This window comes from Macrosteles quadrilineatus, unplaced genomic scaffold, assembly GCF_028750875.1.
Source record: "Macrosteles quadrilineatus isolate MER2022 unplaced genomic scaffold, UCM_ALF_1.0 Scaffold_8__2_contigs__length_117827958, whole genome shotgun sequence".
NCBI classification, from domain to species: Eukaryota; Metazoa; Arthropoda; class Insecta; order Hemiptera; family Cicadellidae; genus Macrosteles; species Macrosteles quadrilineatus.
The window spans coordinates 64,587,949-64,601,672 of NW_026542601.1; positions in this window are offsets into that span (position 1 = coordinate 64,587,949).

The window sequence follows — 13,724 nt, forward strand, 5'->3', positions numbered from 1 at the left end:
GTCATAAATCATAATATTTTGGAATAACCCTCACTAACTGTTACAGAAGTTGCAAAATAGCAATTGGAAATTCTTTTATAAGAAAGCATTCTAAGTTTCGAACTAGCCACATTGTCAAACATCTTATTGGTTTTGATCATTCATTTAAATCTCCCAAGTCCAACATCGATTAAGTGAAAATGCAAAGAAAATGTTTTGGGGTGGTCAACTCAATTTACCTATTTCGATTTCGATCACCGATTTCACACACATAATTCATAAACTCTCTATCCAACCTACCTACATCCTGGAATCCTTATTTGAAGCCCCCAAGGACCACCAAGTCATCAAGTTGCCTATTTCATTGTCTCATATTTTTATAAACCACCCAAAATCTGCTGCTAGATAAGTTGACCAGACAGAGGACCCTCGGGGTGAATAACGTGGGCTACAAGGTCACAACAGTTTGTGGACTTGGGCGGTATAATAAAGTAAATGTACTTGAAGGCGAAAATAAACAACGAAGTGGACAAAATTGTGGCGATATCCCTCAGGCCTGTGGTGAGTTACTATGGTTCAGACATTGATAGGTTACATTGAGGCTGTGGGCTAAACACTTCCTGCATAGGGTTGTTTATGATGAAAGGGTAGCAGTAACTTTGGCTTTTACACCTTTTACGGAAAAGGTGTGGAAGGATTTTATCAATTGATGGGAGTTGGGGATCACAATTGAAAAACATGTACAGGGATGTTGGTAACCTATTTTTTCTGTATTGAGAATGTGTAAGATGTTAAAGTTGTTGTTCATGAAACTATTTATGAGTTTAACGCGTGAATTTTGACATAGAACATGATTTCAGCGTTTTGAGCGATTTAGATACGTTATAAATGATGGAGAATCCAATAACACCCTAAGGTTTGAGTTGAATAAATTCTTGCAAACCGATTCTAATAAATTTTACAGTTTAAGAGGTTGTCGAATGAGTTGCAAGATTAATCAAAACCTTTCGAACGTCTATTTTCTCGATACATGACGTAATAAGGTAAGATTAAACTTACATTAAAACTGATAGATCTGCTTATACAATGTGCATAGAGGTAGAACGCGTTAGCCATGGTTTCCCATTGTACCACTATGTTTTATTTTTTTATAAACAATCTACATAACCTTACCATTGGTTCGTGGTATTCATTTGTTTGGCTGCTTTTAAACTTCCCCAGATTTTTCCCAATTGATTTGCAACACTTTAAACGTGTATGAACAGAGAATCACAAATATGGGATATTTAAGACTTATTTGATACTTTATTTATTTGTCTAGCTAACATTGTTTTATCCACGCAGCAACCCACAGGCTATCCAAAGAAGGATTTACAATACAGTAGTATAAAGAGTAAAAGCACAGACAATATAATACTTTAATGGTTTATTCCATTGTCTGTGGTAAAAGTAGAAAGATTATAGAATTATAACGTTTCTCATAGCATAGATACGTAGACGGACAGTAAAGCCCTGGGACAAACGGCAGAACGACCGGTATGTGACTGTTAACGGCTACAATTATACAGCACATTATACATTACCATCCATACCCCGGCTGGCGCTATTATCATTTACAAACAGGTCATACAGAGCGAGAATGTGGCTCAGTGCTATCTGGCGAGTGGATCATCAACTATCAACTATACTGATTGATATACAAGTTATATTTTCCTCAAGCTGTAAGAGCGGTGGTAAACAAATTTATTGGAATCTCACATTCAATGTTAGCTAGATGTTATGGCGAATGAATAATTTATCTTATTGTGTGATTTTTAAATTTCATGTTTGACTGTATAGTGGTATATTTTGAAATGTTTATACGAATAAATTTAAGGCATTTTATTCTCCTGTACCAAACTATCAGCCATACCAGAGGATTCCACAGATTATGATTAGGATTTCTCAGAGTGTGATTTTCATTTATTTCAATACAATATAAGAAGCTTGAAGCACATTTATTTGGTCAACAACTTTTTGCGACCATTAAATCAACGTAATTTGATATTTAATTTATAGTGGATCTCCTAACTAACTGTCAATGGTAGAAAGACCCCACTGATTATATTTCAATATTTACCTATTCCTGCCCATTTTCCATCAATTGAAGTGATTATGGTAAAACTATTTATTTCTTTACATGAGATTATAGGCTACCTGCTAAATTCTTAAATACCCCCGCCGCAGCAAACCTGCCGTCTAAGCGAATTTCCATTTGGCTGAATTGATTTTCAATTGATCTATTTAAATAACATTTAGGTTTAACGAGTACCTAGGTTTGCTGCTACAATGAAACTAATAAAGTGTGTGTTTTAAGTCAAATAATTATTGCTTAGTATAAAATGAATATATTTGCCAAGTTTGATCAAAAGATGATATCCATAAACAAGCAAACTACAACATTTTACAATATTCTCCATAAGAATAACATGGGAATTTTAAATTTACCATTTTTTTAGTTTTCTCCGTAACCAATAACCGTACAAAAACACTTTGATATACTGAATTGTTTGTTTTTTAAAGCTCTTTAAGAAGGTTTAGAGAAAAATTGGGAAATTTTGTGTTTTGAGGGTCAAAAGTGAGAAAAACCTATTTTTACTCCATAAAAACCCCCATAAAACCCTGTTCCCATGGTCCGATCATGCTGGATCGCGAACTCATTCAAGTTTATCCCGCCTTACACCTTCAAACCAAATTTCATCAAAATCGGATCAAAATTACTCAAGTTATCGTGTTCACGGACACACACATATATATATATATATATTAAATAAAATTAAAACATATATAACAAAGTACCCTTTTAGTAATTATTTTATTTTTCATGACGACATGTTTCGGAACTAAGTCCATTGTCAAGTCATTTTTACCATAACCTCATTCTTTAAACTAACAAAATTAAAAATATAATCATATGTAAAAATAATAAAATATGTTAACTAAATCTTAATACATTTTGGTATTAATTTTTTTCATTATACTATATGAATGTTTTTCTTTCTTTCCTTAGTTTTTCAATTTTATCGTAGATAGGTTGGTTTAATTTTGGAATCATTGTGTTGAGTATGTTGTTGGGGTCCTTTTTGTTGTGTATATAAATATTTAGCTCTTCTTTCACATTAAGTTTCTCACGTTCTTTTTATATATCTTTTTAATAAGAACGTGAGAAACTTAATGTGAAAGAAGAGCTAAATATTTATATACACAACAAAAAGGACCCCAACAACATACTCAACACAATGATTCCAAAATTAAACCAACCTATCTACGATAAAATTGAAAAACTAAGGAAAGAAAGAAAAACATTCATATAGTATAATGAAAAAAATTAATACCAAAATGTATTAAGATTTAGTTAACATATTTTATTATTTTTACATATGATTATATTTTTAATTTTGTTAGTTTAAAGAATGAGGTTATGGTAAAAATGACTTGACAATGGACTTAGTTCCGAAACATGTCGTCATGAAAAATAAAATAATTACTAAAAGGGTACTTTGTTATATATGTTTTAATTTTATTATATTAGTAGCCCTAAAAATGCAAGAAAATAATATATATATATATACATTTATAAAAATTTGAACGAATGGTGTTTTTGGCCTCTGGGGACACCAAAATGAAAAAGTAAATTGGTCCCGGGCCTAAGTCTTACCATGAGACCTACGGTAATAGCTACTTCCCTATAGGGAAATTCGCTAAAAAAGTCTATTCCAAGACAAGTACAATTAAATTTCCAGCTAGCAATTTTTTATGAACATCAAAGCTTTTAGTTTCATCAAGGCATTTATTACAAACCACAACGCGGGCTTATCATATCTGTAAACTGTTTATGTTGAGTAAGTGCAATTTCAGTAAGAAAATCCGGATCAGTCTCATGAAGGCTCAATGAAACTAAACCTAAACACAAATAACATTTAAATGTCATCCATCCCCTATCCATTTCACAGGGAATTCTACATTCAAATGAGGATGTGTGACATAGCTTCACTCATAAATTACTAAACAAATTGCACATGTAAATTTCGACGAAGACCTTTGAATGTGGCCTTATTTAAATGCTGTCTAGAATGTAATCCTCGAGAACGATGTAAAATTCTACAACTTTACAACTTTACTGCACTGAGGTGTAGAAACTTATGTACAGACAACATATCTGTGGCGTTGCAATGCGTGATATAAACACATCCTACGGCTTTATTGGCAGCTCTTAATCAAATTATGCATTCAGATGGATTCGTGTAATAAAAATAAATAATAATAATAAAATATAAAAAATTTCATATTTGAGTACCTACTGTGTTACCTTAAGTGTTTTAGGCAAACAATTTTCTCAGAATCAAATATTAGCATTTCGGGTTACTCTGATAACTGGAAAAGGATAGTCTGTGTTTTCCCAAGGTCATTTAAAATTACATTGTATGTAAAAATATCTTCTGTACCCGTACTTCGCAACGGGAAAAATCTGTTTCATAATCATTGAAATAGATTTAGAATACATAATCTATGAAAGTTTTAGATTAAATAATCCCATCACATAGTTGTGTAAAATATATTGAATTTCCTTGGATCAGCTGTCTGAAATTGTGAAAATGAGCATTTGGTAGTTCTGATTGTTTACATTTACATGTCAAAGCGAAGGTAAACATTGTGAATTTTCTCATGCTTTCATGGAGACCAATTAATATTTACTTTTGAAAACCTCGCCTCAACACTTTAGACATCCAAGACGCGTAGCCCGAGAGGAACTCAGGGAAGTGAATAGGCCTATGACATTCCTAGATATATGGACTATCTTTTTGGTTAATTTTGGCTATATTTGTTTAGTATTTTAGTCATGACAGCTGCCCAGACAGACCCTAAATTTTATAATAGTACAGATGAAAACATAAATATTCGTAAACACGAATTTTAATTTGACTGCTATAGGACCCTATAGGATCATTTTAACACAATTAAAATGGAAAAAGCAATTGACATTTTAAAATTGGAGTCACATTTCTCAATATTTAGATTTTTACGGAGACGTTTCTGTCGACACGAGCCGATCACTTCGTAAGATATTTCATTTTATTTAGACCTACTTTCTCGTAGACATTTGAATATTTACAGTCCTGTAAATGTTTACCGTATTTCTACAAGGGTTGAAAGATATCACTAACACATAAAATGCTACGGTAACCAAGAAATGATGGCTGTCACATTCACTGGATACTTGACAAACATATCGAGGCTATCTAACAGGGACGCGTTTTTGTGATAAAAACTAAATTTATTGGCTTTTTAAATGGAAAAGGTTGCGGTGATTAAAGTGTCAGAATTCACGTCATATTAGGCACCGATAAAACAATGTTTAGCTGCCTGGTGGGGGTTTGTGTGTGATATGAAGTGATAATTTGGATATTTATTATTATTTATTATAACAAAAAAATTTTTGTTGTTAATTTTTGTGAATCAATTGGACCTTGCGGACAAGTTTTGTAAACTTGGCGAGGCCAAGATGTTGTATTATCACAAAATAAATATATTTGAATTAGGAATGGTTTACTATTCAACACATATTTTACTAATCATGCTTGAGATGACAAGATAATAAGAAGACCCCTTCTAATCCAATGTTTTTTACACACTCATTTAATGATAAATTTAGATTCTAAGAGGCAGTCTCACTTAACATAAAAAATAAAGAGTGTTACATTGTTAACTTAATTAAATAAAGCCAAAAGACTTCCATAATTCTTTGGTAATTTGTCTGCTAAAGGCGTGCAGGAGCTCTGCCTTGCTCATGCTCTAGAGGAACTTGGAGGAAACATTAAAAAGAGGAGTATATGCATGCGGGCGAGCGTCGGCGGAGAGTACAACTTCTGAGGAAGCGTCTGGAATTACATACATTGTCTTTGCTGTTCTTTATTCAGAATAGAAGTGGCGTCTCAAGGCAATATAAAATAATAAGGTAACTATACCAATGTCAACTACATTTAAAAGAGCTACTGAGAAAAGAGGTTCATAACTGTAAATATTAGACAAATTTAGGCAATAACTAGGTCAGCTATTTGTGTGTATTTGTTTATGTATATTTTTTTCAGTGGCCCAAAATCACATGCATACAACTTTGTTTGAAAACATGCCAAATGTGACAAGGGGTTAGAACTCCTCACATTTCTAAATTTAAATCTACATGAAACTCAACAAAACACTCTGAGACGTCATAAGCTTAGATAAAAATGAAAGTTCACTTTCGTATTCCACTTCTACATATGATACAGAGCAATGATGTTCAATACAAAAAATAATAATGTGAAATGTGTTGATTCATTCCACGATAACGGAATGATCTAACTGAAGGAATAACTCTCCCTTAACAATCATAAAACAGCCTGTTTACCACAGCGATCTCACTGATGTTCAATTAAGTAATCTACCGCCTACATTGCTGTTCTTGCATTTCACTGTCGTTTTCTGTTTTGGTGGGATTTGCAATTGAATAGGCAAAGTATAAAAGTAGCTTTGAGATTCTCGAATAAATTTAGTGACTCTTTCTAATTATGTCTTCATTGGTTTAGAATAATTCCATTGTATATAAAACGTCATTAATATACAATGGTTACAAAATACAACTTGGAAATGTAAGTATCTTATGTTCATATACCGGTAAATATTACCAGACCAGTATTATGCAACAAATCAAGAAAAATCGTTTTATCCAACCTCTCAACTATAGATCACTTAATTTAGCAGAAGCACTTCGATGATGACATTTGATGACGAATAATGGCAGAGCCGTTCACATCCTGCCTCGAAGGCTACTGCAGATCGACACCTTATCATCAAACTGATCACGATTCACGACCATTCAGTATTTTTACAACTGTATTCTACAATACCAGGTATCCGTCTCGGTCCACTGGTCACGTGGTCATTACCAATCATGGCGCGCTCTCCAATCACCTTGTCTGTGATTGTTGCTTCGTGACGAATTCATCTAGCAGCTCCATAGAGTCATCGAGACAGTGACGACAGCCAGCTCAATAGAGCCATAGAAATAGAATGACGAAAACTGCATCTAGTAGCTCCACTGGTGACAACTTCATCTAGCAGGTCAATAGAGCCATCGAAACTTGGTGACGACAACTGCATCTAGCAACTCGATAGAGTCGTCGAAACAACGTGACGAAAACTTCATCCAGCAGCTCCATAGAATCGTTGAAACAATGTGACGACAACTTCATCTAGCAGCTCCATAGAATCGTTGAAACAATGTGACAACAACTTCATCTAGCAGCTCCATAGAATCATCGAAACGAACTGACGACAACTTCATCTAGCAGCTCCATAGAATCGTTGAAACAATGTGACGACAACTTCATCCAGCAGCTCCATAGAATCGTTGAAACGAACTGACGACAACTTCATCTAGCAGCTCCATAGAATCATCGCAACAATGTGACGACAACTTCATCTAGCAGCTCCATAGAATCGTTGAAACAATGTGACGACAACTTCATCTAGCAGCTCCATAGAATCGTTGAAACAATGTGACGACAACTTCATCTAGCAGCTCCATAGAATCATCGAAACGAACTGACGACAACTTCATCTAGCAGCTCCATAGAATCGTTGAAACAATGTGACGACAACTTCATCTAGCAGCTCCATAGAATCATCGAAACGAACTGACGACAACTTCATCTAGCAGCTCCATAGAATCGTTGAAACAATGTGACGACAACTTCATCTAGCAGCTCCATAGAATCGTTGAAACAATATGACGACAACTTCATCTAGCAGCTCCATAGAATATCTATACAAAGAGGCGATAGCTTCTTTTAGCGGATCTATTCGATCAAATAAGCATTATTTCTTTTGATACCCCTCTGTACTGTAAATATGCAATGATTAATTTAAGTATATATGTTGATCCATTTCCTTCATGGAAGAACACACAGAATAGAATTATTTTTAATGTTATTGATACGTAACAACACTGAAAGTACGGTTTATGAGTTTTTACCACTAAAGACCACAATGCCCAAAACAAAAGTTACTTCTACGTTTATCATACAATCTACATTATCCATTACACCCGATTACGCTTGCAATGTATAAATATTGTATAAACAGGACCGTCCCTCCTATACGCTCTGTAGCGTGTCGAGCGTGGGTGAGCTCATATATAACTGAAGCTCATTACTATTGAAGCTCAGCCAATCGCGCGCCAGACGAGCGATTTTCAACCAATTGTCATCTTTTATGGACGATGCCGTGCCACGCTGATTGGTCTATTTTTAATGCAGTGCATTGGTTTGATTATAAGTTGTTCAACTTTGGTCTACTCTGTGGTTAATTGCGAATCTGTTATAATTTATAAGTATCTTGTGGTTGATTGGACGTTATTAATTAATCTGTAATGATAGATTTTTAAAACGTTCGAGGCCATTTAGATATAAACTATAATAAATGGTATGGGGCCTGTTTTAAAAGTTCAAAATTGGTTTATCTTGAGAAAGTTTTGTAGAAAATCTCCCAGCGTGCAGTCCTTTAACCATCTCAGATATATGTATATATATCAGCCCGAATAAAAATTGAAATCTGATTGTAGGTTTTGCAATTTAAGTACTGTACCGAATGTTCACATTGTTATTTTGCGTAGCGTAATATCTTTAAGAAATTATTACAAAATTATAAAATCAAACTATAGATACATTTATGGAACTTCCATGCGTGTACGCACTGGTGCAATAATACCACTCGATCCTATATAATTGCTTAGAATATTTCTCCAGCGGAAAATAATGGCTCAATAATTGAAGAAGTTGATTCCTTTGGACTTTGGACTATTATTAGCCAGTAAGCCTAGCAAGATCCGTGTAGGCCCTGGTCGCTTAGCAACGCACGGGAAGGATAAGACGTTTGAGTGACGTCACAGCGGGGGCGCTACCGCAATATCTATTATGTTGACAACGTTGAGATTAATATTGACATTGGGGTTGAACAGCGAATATTATAATAACATGGATTTATACACAAATTATATGAGAAATGAGTATTCTATTCTTGATCGTTTGGTTTACGGGTCAGTTCGGTACTTCGGTCTGTTTGTACAAATTGTTTTCTTAGTCAATTCCTGGTTGCATAGTGTGTACGAAATGTCCAAAATAGACTCGTTTTTCTTACAAAGGCCGGGGCCACACTCATCTTATCTCGCTGAATTTTTCCACGGGCGTTACCCGTAGGTTTGAGAGATACATTACGGTATATGGGGCAGGCCACACTAGAGTGAAAACGTCCGTGAACGCGTTTGTCAGTCTCGCTGCACTTGTATTCTCTACGATGTTTCCTCGCACTGTTCACCGCACAGGACGATGTTTCCTCGCACTGTTCACTGCACAGGACGATGTTTCCTCGCACTGTTCACCGCACAGGGCGATGTTTCCTCGCACTGTTCAACGCACAAGACGATGTTTCCTCGCACTGTTCACCGCACAGGGCGATGTTTCCTCGCACTATTCAACGCACAGGACGATGTTTCCTCGCACTGTTCACCGCACAGGACGATGTTTCCTCGCACTATTCAACGCACAGGACGATGTTTCCTCGCACTGTTCACCGCACAGGACGATGTTTCATCGCACTGTTCATCACCGCACAGGACGATGTTTCCTCGCACTGTTCAACGCACAGGACGTTGTTTTCTCGCACTGTTCACCGCACAGGACGATGTTTCCTCGCACTGTTCAACGCACAAGACGATGTTTCCTCGCACTGTTCAACGCACAGGACGATGTTTCCAATTCCTCGCACTGTTCACCGCACGGGACGATGTTTCCTCGCACTGTTCAACGCACAGGACGATGTTTCCTCGCACTGTTCAACGCACAGGACGATGTTTCCTCGCACTGTTCAACGCACAGGACGATGTTTCCTCGCACTGTTCAACGGACATGACGATGTTTCCTCGCACTGTTCACCGCACAGGACGATGTTTCCTCGCACTGTTCAACGCACAGGACGATGTTTCCTCGCACTGTTCAACGCACATGACGATGTTTCCTCGCACTGTTCACCGCACAGGACGATGTTTCCTCACACTGTTCAACGCACAGGACGATGTTTCCTCGTACTGTTCACCGCACAGGACGATGTTTCCTCGCACTGTTCACCGCACAGGACGATGTTTCCTTGCATTCCCCAGCGATGATGCACTCGCAGCTCGCATTATACAGGAGTGGCGGGTTATGATGTACAGCGTGCTGTCTAAGTGCACTGACTCACAGTAGTTATTAGCATTCCGTTAGAATGTACAGAACAGTTGTCTTACACCAGCATTGGGATGGAGGTTGAATATTGTGTAATCTTTTTGAATTCACCGTAAATTTGTGATGAGTTTTCTGTGAAATTATTGAAATAAGAGTAAAGCTTGTTCATCTCAAATTTGCTTCAATAAGTCGTTTATTGGGCTAGAGTGACGAAATTTGCATTAGCCAAGTAAGTCAAAGACAGAAAGTATAATTCAAACTTATTATAACTCAAACCAATTTACATAACTACAAATAACTATCAATATCATTCATATAACTCATTCCACAGAGGCTGATTTAGATTTGCAATTTAAAATAGGAAAATAATTAGTAGAGTATATCATTGCCTGATAACCGAGTGCTCCCGCCTTCAAATCTGAAGGTCGCTGGTTCGATTTCAACGAGATAGTTTATATGAACACAGATGCCATTTGCCATTGGGCTCTCAATTAAGGAAACTATCGAACCAAAGTTCAACGTTAGATAGTAACATAACCATGGTTTGGACCAGACCGCTCCCATTCAAAACGTAAAAAAATGGCGTTGGCGCAGAAACACACAAAATAAAAAAATTTATAACTCCAAAGGGCGAATTATAGAACAGAATGGATCCCGTTGGATATTGTGAACAGTAATAAATACGTTTTTGTTTGCCCTGTTGGAAACGCTTTACGTTGTTAGAATGGAAAAAAGGGCGTTTTATGTATTGTCGTATGGAATGGAAAAATTAGATATCTTATATGGTATAGTGGTGGAAAGAGTATGATGGTGTTTTATAGGGTAGGAAAAGTGAGACTTTCCCATCGACAATTACGCAAAAAGATTTTATTTGCGAAATATCTAAGACTGTGACAGGTTGGATAAGACATTTGGAGTGTTTGAAGCAGGCCTGTGATCCTATTTATTGTTTATTTTGATCTACTAATCTTGTTCTTTTCACTTTAGACAAACTAAAAAAATAATCTAATAAAATAAACAGACCTGTTTCGTTAAAAAAAAAAAAAAAAAAAAAAAAAAAAAACTGTATGTATGTGTACGTCTTGGTGACAGAGTTTGTGTTTTTGTATATTAATGACACCAATAAATGCTGAACGTCTGATTGTGGCACGAAGATGCTGAAACGGCCGAAACGTTTGTAACATTACTGAGCTGATTGACGAAGGTAACTATATCTATTTAATGATTTAGTCACAAGATCAGCTCAGGGGCTAAAAAATATGGATTTAAAAAAATAACCATTTGTAAATGTAATTTAGTTAAATAATTCATTGAATACTGCATCGGTGACCGACAATGTCGGAATGGATTGCGTCAAACGTATAACTAATTAAAGAATAATAAAAACTTATGATGGCGGCGGGTTGCCAAAAAGTGGTGTGTCCTCTAGCTCAGTCAACGAATAGAGAGGTCTGCGCACCAAATAGTCCTTCAGGTTGTCTCTAAAAGCTGATAATACATTGTGTAATGAATTACGTGTATAATATATTCGGGAAAAACAACAAAGCGCAAAATAAACATAGAATGGCCATGATAAAACATAACCTTACACTTACAAAGCATGAAGTATCCTTGGTTCTAAATGCAGCGGTAAATTTATCTTACCATTGTTGAACGATCGTGAGGTCGAAATGAGATAAAATTCATGGAATGGGGAGAACAAATAAATCGCAGTTGAATAGGTGTGAAGATAACGGAATCGTGGCAATGGATCGTGTGAAATATCTTATATAATATACAGAGTTGCTCTTTAGTAGTGTACTGATACGCTGTGGAAGTGCAGAAATATTAATATATCTTCAAGATGACGATACCTATTATTTGTTTCACTGATGACGTTCATATTATATTTAGGTTCAACTATCAAATCCCCCTCCTTGAATGTGTTAGCATGATAAACCCTTCTTTCTTGGAGTATATTTACTGATCAATAAACGTTTGTATTGGATTAATAGAGAACAAAATTTACCTGTTTTGACATTCTTGGCTAATTTTGCTCGTGATATTTTCCTGTTAATTAAACTTCCTTGTAATTAAAATACTTTTCTATGTTTCCCAGCTTTTTTGGATGTTAAAATATTTACCGGCAGTATGTTATGTTCCATACTATGGGCGTCGGTAACAGAGTCGACCGCTTCAAAGATGTGGATCGCCGCGCATTCTACCGACTAGACACGGAACTATTTGCAGGATTGCCCGATTGTTTCAATGTTGGTTATGATTTATGTTATTTTATCCACACGAGAAATTGATAATACAGTATTTTTGTTCGTCTTTTGTAGGTATTTATTACATTCACTTCCCCAAGGCACATTTCAGTTTATTGACTATAAAATTAACTAAGCAATCTAGATCAACGTAAAACCATTAACTTATTTTCTGTGCTATTGGATACAGAAGGTAAAACTGTAAAACCATTGATAAAACCACTTTGGCTAAAATACCGGACAACAAACAATATAATACAGGTATAGATAATTTGATTATGTTAAAATATTTGTACAGTAATGAAACGAAAAAGTAAATAGTAGACCTAGACCAATCCACCCACTGAGCAAAGGACTTACTAACAGTACTTTGAATTTGTCTTCAGCTGATCCATAAGCATGGTAAATCTGAAAGGGTGTTTGTTTACGGATTTATAACTTGCAGTTTTGTTGAAATAATATAATTATTGTACCTATTTTCCAGACTAACCATTTTTTTTCTTTTTTTTTACTCTGGTTTAAATGTTTTGAAATAAAGATTTGGTCTTTAGAGGGTTTTCATTGAATTCCCCAGCAACATTTTCAAAGTAGGCTAATTGTGAGCTGCCATAGAATGGGCACCTTTAATGACGACTCTGCCCATATAAAACTATTCTGAACCTAAGTTGAAAGGCTCATAATTCACGATCATTCTAATTAATAGCAAAGCAAACAATAGAATATTGTACGGAATAATAAGGGGCAAGCTTATACAAAGTAGAATGTACGTCACATTGATTCAAGAAACACGGACGCGACGCTATGGCAATTCTCCAAATAAATACAACATCTTTCATACGTCACCAAGCATTTGTGGAAGTGTCGTAATTTTGCCTCCCCCGACAACTCTACCGTCATTGTCTCTCTGGCAGCAATGGTCACTGAGTCATATTTTTTCACGTGAGTGTTTTCTGTCGGACAAGCAGCCAAGAATGAGGGTTGGCACGCCTGCCAGACGGCTTATTTAGCCACAACATGTGATAAGTCAGCTGTTTTGTTTTGTCAACTGAGCTATCGTCTGCCGCCTCCTCCGCTAGTCTATTTTGCAATCCAGTCACATGGAGTTATTTTGATTTTGAATACAATAATATGACCAAAGACTCATGACTCACTACACACATCGACCATGGTGGAAGGAAAAAACATAGGTGTGCTAGGTGTG